Raw genomic sequence first — 10,929 nt, forward strand, 5'->3', positions numbered from 1 at the left:
AATAATTGACAAGGGCAGCTCGTTTTTGCCACACGGTATGAGCTATCTCTGTCCCCAGAGATGCAACTCGTGTGGTGTGACAAATCGTTTATGGGACAATACACATTACACCCCAGACAGTTAGACAAAACACCCCGTTGGATGGAAACTGCACTCTGGGCCCCTCAACCAGAAACATGCAAAATCACACCTGCTGGCCCACATTGCAGCTTGTTTTCTGCCTCTGTTTTTTTTTTTTTTTTTTTTTTCTTTTCCAACAAAGAAAAGTCAACATCAAATGAATTTAATGTTGAGGAAAGGACCCAGGGCGAAGTTCCCACAGAAACTTAATTTGGTTAGTGATTCGTTAGGTGGCCTAACTATAGAGTGGTGTGGCTGAGGCCAAGCAGTTGCGATTTGGAGTTTAAACCCTGATGTTTTCATTGTTGCCAGCCATTGGATGGAGCATAAATGGCTGGCGACGAGGCAGAGCTAGTCTCAACAGCTGTCTGTAGTTTGGTCCTGGCTGCTGTTTAAAGATTGATGTACTCTAGAAAAGCATCTTTGCCTCAATTGAATTCTCACAGACACTGCTGTTAGTACCCAATATTTATGACCCTTGAAAGGTAGGAATTTTTCCATTGGTGGAGGGTGGGATTATTTGGAGCAAAACCGGGATGAGAGGTTTCATTTTTAGAGATCCTTTCTGACATGAAAAACTCCTAAGGTTATTAAATGTCAAAACCTCTCTTTTCAAGAGAGAGTTTCTCCTGATGGTGTTACAAGAGGAGAGCTAGTGATGCATTTAGTAACATTTGTGGTATTTGTGTCTGGTGTGTTTCAATGTATATCATGTGCATGGAAAGCATGGAGGCCTTCTATATTTTAACTCATGAGCAAAAGTCTACCATTTTGTAAGCTATAAGCATATATCATATACATATACACATGTACATACAGTAAAAGCTTACATTCCATTTCGCTAGTATTCATGTTGGTTTTCCCAGGAGCAATGTAAGCTCCCATAGAAATGATTTACTGATGCTTGTGATGGAAAGTTCTAACCGGTTGCGACTAAAGCCTGTTTTCTGGAGCTTTTGGTAGACTTGCAGCAGGAAACAGGTGCCTTCACATGTTGTTAGTTCTGTTGTCATCATTGAATCAAATGCAGCCTTAATGTCCCCAGTCCTTCCCGTCAGCACATTTACAGGTCCCATCTTGCGGCACCCTCTCTGATGGCCATTCAGTGCCTGCCACCTGAGTCCATTTTTGAAATTTTTTTTTTTAATGTTCTATTTATTTAGGAGAGAGAGAGAGAGAGAGAGAGAGACAGCATGAGCAGGGGAGGGTCAGAGAGAGAGGGAGTCACAGACTGAAACAGGCTCCAGGCTCTGAGCTGGCAGTCAGCACAGAGCCCGACGCGGGGCTTGAACCCATGAACCGCAAGATCATGACCTAAGCGAAAGTCGGATGCTTAACCAACTAAGCCACCCAGGCGCCCCACCTGAGTCCATTTGTGGATCATGCTAGCCATTGGTCTTCAAACTTCAAACATGAAATATTGAATTCATCAGTAAATTCTGTCTCCATTACCTCCAAAATTTTTTTGAATGAACTTTCCAACTTGACTCCACACCTTCAATTCACATTGCTGCCTCATCGGAATGCTTCTGTAGCCTCCTAGATGTTCTCTCTGCTTCTGCCCTGGCCAAGACTGACTCATGAAACACAGAACTGCTGGAATTATGATCAAAACACATACATCAGTCAGATCATGTGACTTTCCTGCTCAAAACTTTCAGTGGCTTCCCTTATGTCTTCGAATACATTTTAAATTCCTTAAGATGGCACCGTCTTATTTCCTAATGGCTGTCTCTTCCTTGAGCCTTACCTCACAATTTCCTGTTTTCTCTCTCCTGAGCACCACATTTCCCATGCAGGCCCCCTTCAGTTCTGGGAACGAGTCAAGCTCTTTCCAGTCTTAGGACCTTTGTACCCACTGTTCTGTCTACTCCAAAGTGTTCACAGGACCCTACCCTTGTCATATGGGTCTCAGCACAGATTCACCTCCTCAGAGAAGTATTCCCTAAAGCCATTTTCCAAGTAGGTACTCACTGCTACTCTCTATCCATCCCTTTTTCTTTCTTCCTGGCTTTTGGTGATCTGTATCTGCTATGATCGGTACGTTCCTTGTTGCTGGTTTTGTTTATTGTTGGTTTTCCTCCGGAAGACTCTAAGTCCAATGAAGGTAAGAACTATGTATTTTTTTCTTGAACAGGATAATACAGTGTTTTGAAAATACTGTAATTTTTTGTTTTTCATGTATCTTCAGTGCTTAGTACAGTATCTGGCACAAAGTATGTGCTCAAAAATGCTTGTCGAATGAATGAATTGACAGAATATACTTTTACATGTGAAGGAAAAAACCCACCTACTTGAAATGTTTACTGTTGGTTCTAATTCTGTTTTCTAAGGCAACATAAAATGATTCCACAGCTCCTTGTACATGATCACATTTCAAATCTTTGCCACCTTTCTTATTCATCTGTGATTTCCATGCTGTATACTACTTTTAACCTCCCTCATATGGGAGGGCTGTCACGTCTTGTCACAATGATCATTTTCTTTTGGAAGACTCTAATTTGATAACAGCCTTCATTTAAAAACAAAATGTGGGGTGCCTGGCTGGCTCAGTCAGTCAAGCTTCCGACTTCGGCTCAGGTCATGATCTCATGGTTTGTGAATTCAAGCCCCATGTCGGGCTCTGCTGACAGCTCAGAGCCTGGAGCCTGCTTCACATGCTGTGTCTTCTTCTCCTTCCCCTTCTCCTCTCACACTCTCTCTGTCTCTCAAAAATGAATAAACATTAAAACATTTTTTTTTTCAATGGTATGTTCTGACCACACATAGTGCTTTTGGACTTGATGAGAATCACATCCTGCTTATGGATCTTTAATTTTCAGGGTCTGTTTTTTTTTCTTCCCCCACACCATATTGCAAAATAGAACATTTCCCAAGATTCCTGGCATCTTGCTCACTCTCCATGATTTCCCAAACTCACTTTCAGTGGCTCTGAGGTTATATCTTCAAATTCTTTTTAGACTCCGGAATCTAATTTGTCTGGATTTAGAGGTTTGAAATCATTTATTAGATTTGTCTCATTCCCTCACTTACTGTGTGTGGAAGACTTTGCATGGTCTCCTTTGGCACACGTTTAGAATTCGGAATCTGTTCTCCTTGCTCCAAAAGATTGAATTTGAGGATTTGGTAAGTTGGACTTTTTGTCACCTGTTAACATTACACCGTCTTCTTGAATGTTTCACTTCCTTCTTTTTCTCCTTTCTTCCTTCTTTATCTTTGTCCCTTTGTTCTCTTCTCTTCTTCCTTTGCCCCCATTACCCTCCGTCCTTCTTCTCCATCCCATTCTCTGTCTCTGAACTGAACCTTTCATGGGACACCTTTTCTCATGTTTCTCTGGCGAAATCTCTCATGTTTCTTGCATGTCCCATGAGCTAAGGATCAGACTTCCTAAAAACTTTTATTTTTTACATTGGTTCTTGGGTACGTGTCTCTCATTTTCTGTTGTGAATGTGTCCTTTAAAAAACATGAGTTGATGTGAAAGTTTCTGTGTGACCACACTGGCTTAAGATTTTCCTTTATCTTTTTCCTTTCCCCTGGAATTGTTCATTATTGCATTGCCTTGGGATTTATGTAACGTTCCCCTTCTTTGCCCAAATGGGACATGGTCATGTTCTCTCAGGGTCCCTATAATTTCTGTACAGAAACCAGGTTGGTCCTATTGGTTAAAATTGCATCCAGAATGGCAGTTTCTCCTTCTGAGAGCTGAAATTATTAGCTAGGAATGCAAAAAAATTTTGTAAGGGACTCCATTTTAGCAAAATGTGACCTCCAACAAAACAAAGATCAGTTAAGTCCCAGTAGGTACTACTGCTTGCTTCTAGTTGTGGGGTTGCCTTCAGAAAGCCTCATCCTTGCCTGGGCCATCCATCATAAACACCCACCCTACAAGGACTGTTGTTTGTATTTTGTGCTGTAATTCTGTCCTGCCTCTCCTCTTAGTCAGTGCCTTTCTGTACAGGACCATGCCATCTTTCTTCATGCCTTGTTCATATATAAGGCTACTTCTTCCTGTTTCTCTAGCACCATCCATTTCCTTCTGCTCCTACATCTGGGGCGGGTGTCCATCTCGCATATGTGAGAATGGCCAACCTTGTGGGAACACTCCAAGCTCTCTTTCTTTCTTTCTTTTTTTAAAAAATCATGTATTTATTATTTTTTTAGTTGTTTTAATGTTTTTTAAATTTATTTATTTCTGAGAGAGGGAGAGGGAAAGAGAGAGAGACAGCATGAACAGGGGAAGGTCAGAGAGAGAGGGAGATACAGAATCTGAAACAGCCTCCAGGCTCTGAGCTGTCAGCACAGAGCCCGACATGGGGCTCAAACCCACTAACTGTGAAATCATGACTTGAAGTGAAGTCGGACGCTTAACCGACTGAGCCACCCAGGTGCCCCTCTTTCTTTCTTTTTTAATATTTGTTTATTTATTTTGAGTGAGAGAGAGTGTGAAAGGGAGAAGGGCAGAGAGAGAGAGGGAGGGAGATAGAGGATCTGAAGCGGGCTCTGTGCTGACAGCAGAGAGCCTGATGCTGGGCTTGGACTCATGAGCTGCAAGATCATGACCTGAGCGGAAGTCGGACCTTTAACTGACTAAGCCACCCAGGCGCCCCCAGTTTCTCTTTCTTTCTACTTCATCCGCTGTGAATCAAAGCCAGAGACATTTTAGCACATAAGGGATTTTTCCTGATGAGTTTCTGTTTTCAGCTGAGGGTTGACTAAGAGGTCCCAGTGAATCTGGTCCAGCAATTTCTCCCAATTGTCCTGTTCTTCTCACTCCTGATCCCATCTCCTTCATCCCTTAATAAGGCTTTCCCTCGGAGTTCCTAGTACTCCGTTCTCCTTAGTCAGTTTTTGCTAATAATCTTGGGTATGGAAAGTTCCTCTGATCACAACCAAAGTTACTGGGGATCACCCAGGAGCAAAACCAGAGCACACCCTGCACAAAGCGGCAGAGAGAAGAAGATGCAAGATGTTCATGTTGCTGATAGTGATTTTGCTCCAGAACCACATGAGAAGTGCAGACACAGGAACACAGCTTGTAGAAAGTGGCCTTGGACGATTGCAGGGTGGCTCTCCTTGTGGCCCCAAAAGCTTTCTCTTTGTTTCTGGAGTAGGGGAAGGGGCTGTGCTTGGGTGAAGATGACATTCAAGGAAGGAGGTGGGACTGCAGGGGGGAGGGCAGGCTTTGGCAGGGGAGTGGCCCACAGGGTTTGTCCTCCTCTGCCCTCCTTTCCATCAGATAAACCAGACTGTGGCTCCCACGGGGCTGGGAGGGGTGTCCTTTCCCATCCTGCTCTAACATGGCCTCCCCTCTTCCTGCTGCGACCATGTCCCACCTCTACACGTTCCACTTCCTGCACTGCCTGCCCTGTTGGCTTCCCCCAGGATCTCAGGGAAGCAGGCTGCTCTGTCCCCTTGTTACCCCCCATAGCCTCCACCCCCATGTCCTTCGGCCCCCAGGTTGCTGCCTTCGCATCCGTGCTTCTTCACCTGGCCTTCTGCACTGCACCTGCTACTGGAGCCCTGGCAAGGGACGTGGGCTTCCAGATGGCAGTTGGAGGCTTATGAAACCGCCCATCGGCAGGCTGTGTGGGGCATGCAGTCAAAACTAGGTACGGACTTGGGTTCTAAATCCACATTTTGCCACCTTCCAACGAGGAATTCATTCTGAGTCTGAGTCCCTGTGTAAGATATGGATAATAATCCTAACTGTGCACACCCCTACGTACACACACACAGTGGATGCTCACTACATGTATCAGTGTTTTCTTCTATGAAATGCATAACATAGCTTCGACTTTTTGCATTTATTTTGATGGAGGATAAATAAGGACATTCAATAGTACCTATAATTAATAGTTATTGTGGAGAGATATGTAAGCTACTGGTTAGGGTGATTAACTTTGGAGTCAGATTAAGTGTGAGGCCTCATTCTGCCACGAACTAGCTGTGTGATGTGGGGCAACATAGTTAACCTTGCAAAGCCTTGTTTTCTTCTATTATAATATGGAATCAATTGTAGAACTCAATGTCTAGGGCTGGTGTGGTCACGAGACCATCCATGCAAAACACCTGACCAGCACGTGGTGCTTAGCAAGAGCTCCACAAGTTGTCGCTGTGACTACTACTCGTCTTATTGATAATTTTGTTCTCCCTGCTGCCCTCCCCAGCCCTCCCTGGGCCAGGGGAGAATCTGGTTGCCTGATATGTTGGGGAAGGAAGGAGGACAGTGGGCAAAAGACCCCAGAAGGAGTGCTAGAGCGTGAGAGTGGGCCATAGAAGTAGCTGGAAAGGATGAGCTCAGAGAGGATGTGAGGATGAGCACTTGGGACTTTGTTGCTTTTATTCTTATATCTTTTCCATCATTTTTATGGGCTGATGTGTAGACATTTGCTGAAAGGGCTTCTCCACCTGGATCTCATTGAAATCGTGCAGCCTTTCTCTGCCGAACGTTTTCCTATCCCAGCAACTATGTAAATGCTCCATTTGTGATGTAATTGTTCTGTTTCAGATTTGCTTTCCTAAACTGAAAACTAGAGTATCCAAAACATCTGAGACAATGGCTTTAATGTAACACTTTATATGATGAACTCTTCATTTCCTCTGGTCTACATTTCTTTTTCCTGTTTAGTCGTCTCCACTCTGGTTCTTGGCGGAGGCTCCAAAGGTCAGGGGTTGCATTGTGAGGAGGATGAAAAGATGAGGTGAATTACTTTTATTGTAAATTTCCCACTTCCTAGAGAATAGGGAGAAGCATCAGCTAAACAGAGGCAGCTTTCACTTGTTTGGAAATACAGTGCAGTCATGATCCTTATTTTGGTTGCTTAAAATGTCTACAGAGAACAACCAGGTTTTGCCAAAATTACTTCCGTAAAGAAAATATTCTGTGGCTTTACCTGCCTATGGCAGTGACTTTTTCTTGGAGCCAGTGACCCTCCCTCCCTCTTTTAGGTGCTGACAAATAACCACGCAGGGGAAGAGGAGGGTGGAATCAGTAATGGCTAGACTTTAATACAGACATTTTTCAGGGTAGAAAATGGACCAGATTTTGTTCAATGAGGAGATGAGATAGAACATTAATTGGTTGGTTGCTATAAGGTGACAGGAGGAAGCGTTCGAAGTCAGACACATGGGTTTCAAACCCTATTTCTTCTATTCTCTTCTTTAAATGAGTTGTGAACCTTCACGGTACTGATCATCGAGTGGGGAGATGACACCGAGATGGTAGAGCTGGCTGACGTGGGAGTACAAGAAAGAGACCCTTCTTTGGAGCCATTTGCATGAATGTGGAAAGATACATGAGGATTTCCCTCTTTTTGGCTTGAGAAGATAGAGTGGTCTCTGGGTGCCCTTGAATGCAGTAGGCCAACAGGTGACAGGAGGACCATGGAGGGTCAGCATGGCATCGGTGTCCTGTGCTCCCACCCCCCCATCTGGGGTATAAATTTCTCTGTTTCTGACCCCCACCCCCTGCCCAGCACATGGGGCTTGGAGTGGAGCAGGGCCTTGGGGCCCAGGTGATAAAGCCTCACCTGAAGTTGGAGCAGAATGACTATCCCTGTCCCACCCAGCATCTGCAGCAGATCAAGGACTCATGGCAAACATCAGCATCCAAGGGTGGCTCTCAAGTGATTTGTGGGCTGTGGGTGTGTGGCCATGAGGAAGGATAAGCAGAGGGGTGCTACACACTTATTCATGAGCTCACCTGTGACATCTTCTAGGCCACTCAGAAGCCACTGGAAGAGGTTTTAGTTGAAGGCATTGGGCAGCTTATAGTCCTACTGATGTAGCCTTCATTTTAATGGGACCTCACAAGTTGATGAGGCCTGGGGACATTTGAGATACTTGTACTTTATAGGGTTTCAGTGTTGATTGAAAGAGAGAAGGGCCATGTAAAAGTACTTTGCAAATTTTGAAGTGCTGTAGAATTGATATGATGGATAAGACTTTGTAGAATCTGGGGTGGCCCTATTAGGGTATCACTGAAGGCTCTGCCAAGGTTAGATGCAGGTCAGATACAGAGTTGGATAACCAGCATACAGAAAGCCTCCTGAGGCAATCCATGGGAGTTTTATTGAGCACCTGTCATGTGCCAAGTATTTTCCTATCTGCTTAGTTAGGATTCAAAGATGATGTTTTTCAGGCACTCAGAATCCAAAGAGGTCTCTGTGGAGTGAATGCAAGCACCTCAAAGAACTCACCCAGCCTCCTTTAAGCCTCCATCTTTGCCAGGGTCCAAGCTGCAGGGAGATCCTCCCATTCCAAGAGCCCATGACATGAGGAATGCATTTGCCCACTGCAGGTGCTGGCCGCAACCTGCATCCCAATCAGCAGAAGGCAGGTGACCTCACAGCTGAGTTGACACCCAAGAAGATGACTATAGGCTGTCAGTAGACAATTTGTCTTTTCAGCCTCCAAAGTATCAGTTGTACAGCAACAATTTACTGAGTAGCTCTTGGAAGTAACTGTGAGAAAGAAGTCCCAAGTAGACATCAGGCGGGTAAACAGATGATTACACGAAAGCAGAGGCATCACAGGAGTGTAAGTGAGTCAAGGAAACTATACAAGGATTTCTTCACTAACAGAAGGCACGTCTAAGATTTCTCCAGACAGCGTGGTTCTGTGTTCACCGTGATCACCACTATACAAAGCTCCAGGACAGAGGGGGAGGCATTCAACCCCACTCTACAGACCCAGTGAATATATTATATGTATGCATACATGGACGGCTCCCCAGAGGAAACACACCATTGCTGCCATCAAGAACTTATAATCTGGGTGAGCGAAATGGGTGAAGGGTGTCAAAAGGTACAAACTTCCAGTTATAAAATCAGTAAGTCATGAGTATATGTGCTGCCGAAGCTGGCACAATCAGTAAGTCATGAGGATGTAATGAACAACTTGGTGACAGTAGTTAATAATGCTTATATTTTGAAAGTTGCTAAGAGAATAGATCTTAAGAGTTCTGGTCACAAGAAAAAAGTTTGTAACTGTGTGGTCATGAATGTTAATTAGCCTTACTGCAGTGATCATTTCACAATATGTACAAATGTCAAACCATTATGTTGTACACCTGAAACTAATATAATGTCACATGTCAGTTATGTCTCAACTAAAAAAAAAGAACTCACAGTCTGCTGAGGGGCTTGACAAACTCTGGCCAGTGGGCTGAATCTGGTTGGCTGACTATTTTTGTAAATAATGTTTTATTAGAATCAGACACACCCATTGGCTTTTATATTGTCTACATCTGCCTTAGCACTAGTTATAACAGCAAAATTGAGTAGTTGCCACAGAAGCCTTACGGTCCATATAACCTAAAATATTGACTGTATGAGTCTCTAACTCTACAGAAAAATTTGTCAATCTCTGTTCTTGTGGGAGAGACACAGCCATGCCCAGTTAACTCTAATTCTTGGCTTTGAGTGATGGTGGTGGTGAAGGGCAGAGATGGCTGGTTGGCTGGTGGCTGCCCAGGGCCATTGCCATGACTGGTAGACCTGTCCTCAACCTTGAAGGTCCAGAAGTTGGACCTTGTAAGTTTACCTGAACATGACAAGAGTTCATGATGAACTGACAGGCACCAAAAGCAAAGACTGACAGACAGGCTAAAAACAAGCAAAGTATGTGGGATAGCCCTTTCAGAGACTGGACTGATTTCTAGGGGGCTGCCCTTTCTGCATACTGCGGCACTTACCCAAATGTGACTAGATCTTTCAAGCTTTCCTGAATAGCATGAGTAAATTGCGGGAAGCCCCCCGGACAGCTAGTTTAGGTCAGGGTGAGACCAGAAGAAGAAACTAGCCCTGACCCTTGCCAGACAGCATCATTCCAGTGTCTGGCATCTAATGCTCATCCCCACCTGCTGCATCCACCCTACCCTGGTCCATTAACATCAGCCCTCCCAGAGAAGGTTGGGAAAATGCCAGTATGTGCTGCTGTGGAGCCCACCCTTCTCAGACAGCCCCTGCTTCTGTTAACACAGCCTTTCAGCAGCCACATTAGCATCACTGGCTAAAAACTACAGCTTCTAGGAAAAGGAGAGGTTCCTTTTGTCCTTTTCTATAATGTGTGGTCTTCATGGGTTCATTCAAGGAGGGAAACCACCCATCTCTGCGCTCAGGTTCTAGAGGGCACCTCACTGTCTCCCTCTGTCCAGCCACCTGTAGCCAACAACCTTGAGCTGTGCTCTAATGGAAGCATAATCGAGATGCTATCTGACCACAGAAGAGAGCGCCCTTAATCCCAGCTGAAGGTTTGGGAAAGGGTTTCTCAGCAGAGGTGACACTTGATCTGGGCTTCGGAGGAGGCAGGGCAATTTGAGGCAGAGCGGTGGGAGAATGGCATCCAGGCAGGCTGGGAAATGTGAGCAGTCCCGGAGGGGGCTTGAAGGCAGCGCCAACTGTCCAGAAGCATGGGGAGGCAGAAGGAGACCGAAGGACACTGAGGATGGCATAGTGGTGGCAATGGGGACGAGTGACAGGAGATGGTACAGGAAAGAGACCAAATCATACTGAGAGGGGCCTTGGGTGCTTGGGTTTTATTCTGAAGGCAGTGGGGCAAGTTGGTAACTTGATGAGTTTTGGGGTTTAGAAACCCAGCAGGCATGGGAAATGCAGAGTCAAAGTCAGGAAACTCCTAGGAGCCTGCTGAAGACCTTGGTGAGAGACAGGGACAGTGGGAATGGACTAGAAGGGAGAGATATGGTTCCAGAGAGACAGCAGCACTCATCAGGGAGGGTTACAGGACAGTAAAAAGCTCCTCCAAGTTTCAGTCCACAGTGTTGAGGGGATGGTGGTGATGTTGACTGA

The sequence above is a fragment of the Hyaena hyaena genome, unplaced genomic scaffold (genome assembly GCF_003009895.1).
Source record: "Hyaena hyaena isolate Hyena2069 unplaced genomic scaffold, ASM300989v1 scaffold_362, whole genome shotgun sequence".
Classification (NCBI taxonomy): Eukaryota; Metazoa; Chordata; class Mammalia; order Carnivora; family Hyaenidae; genus Hyaena; species Hyaena hyaena.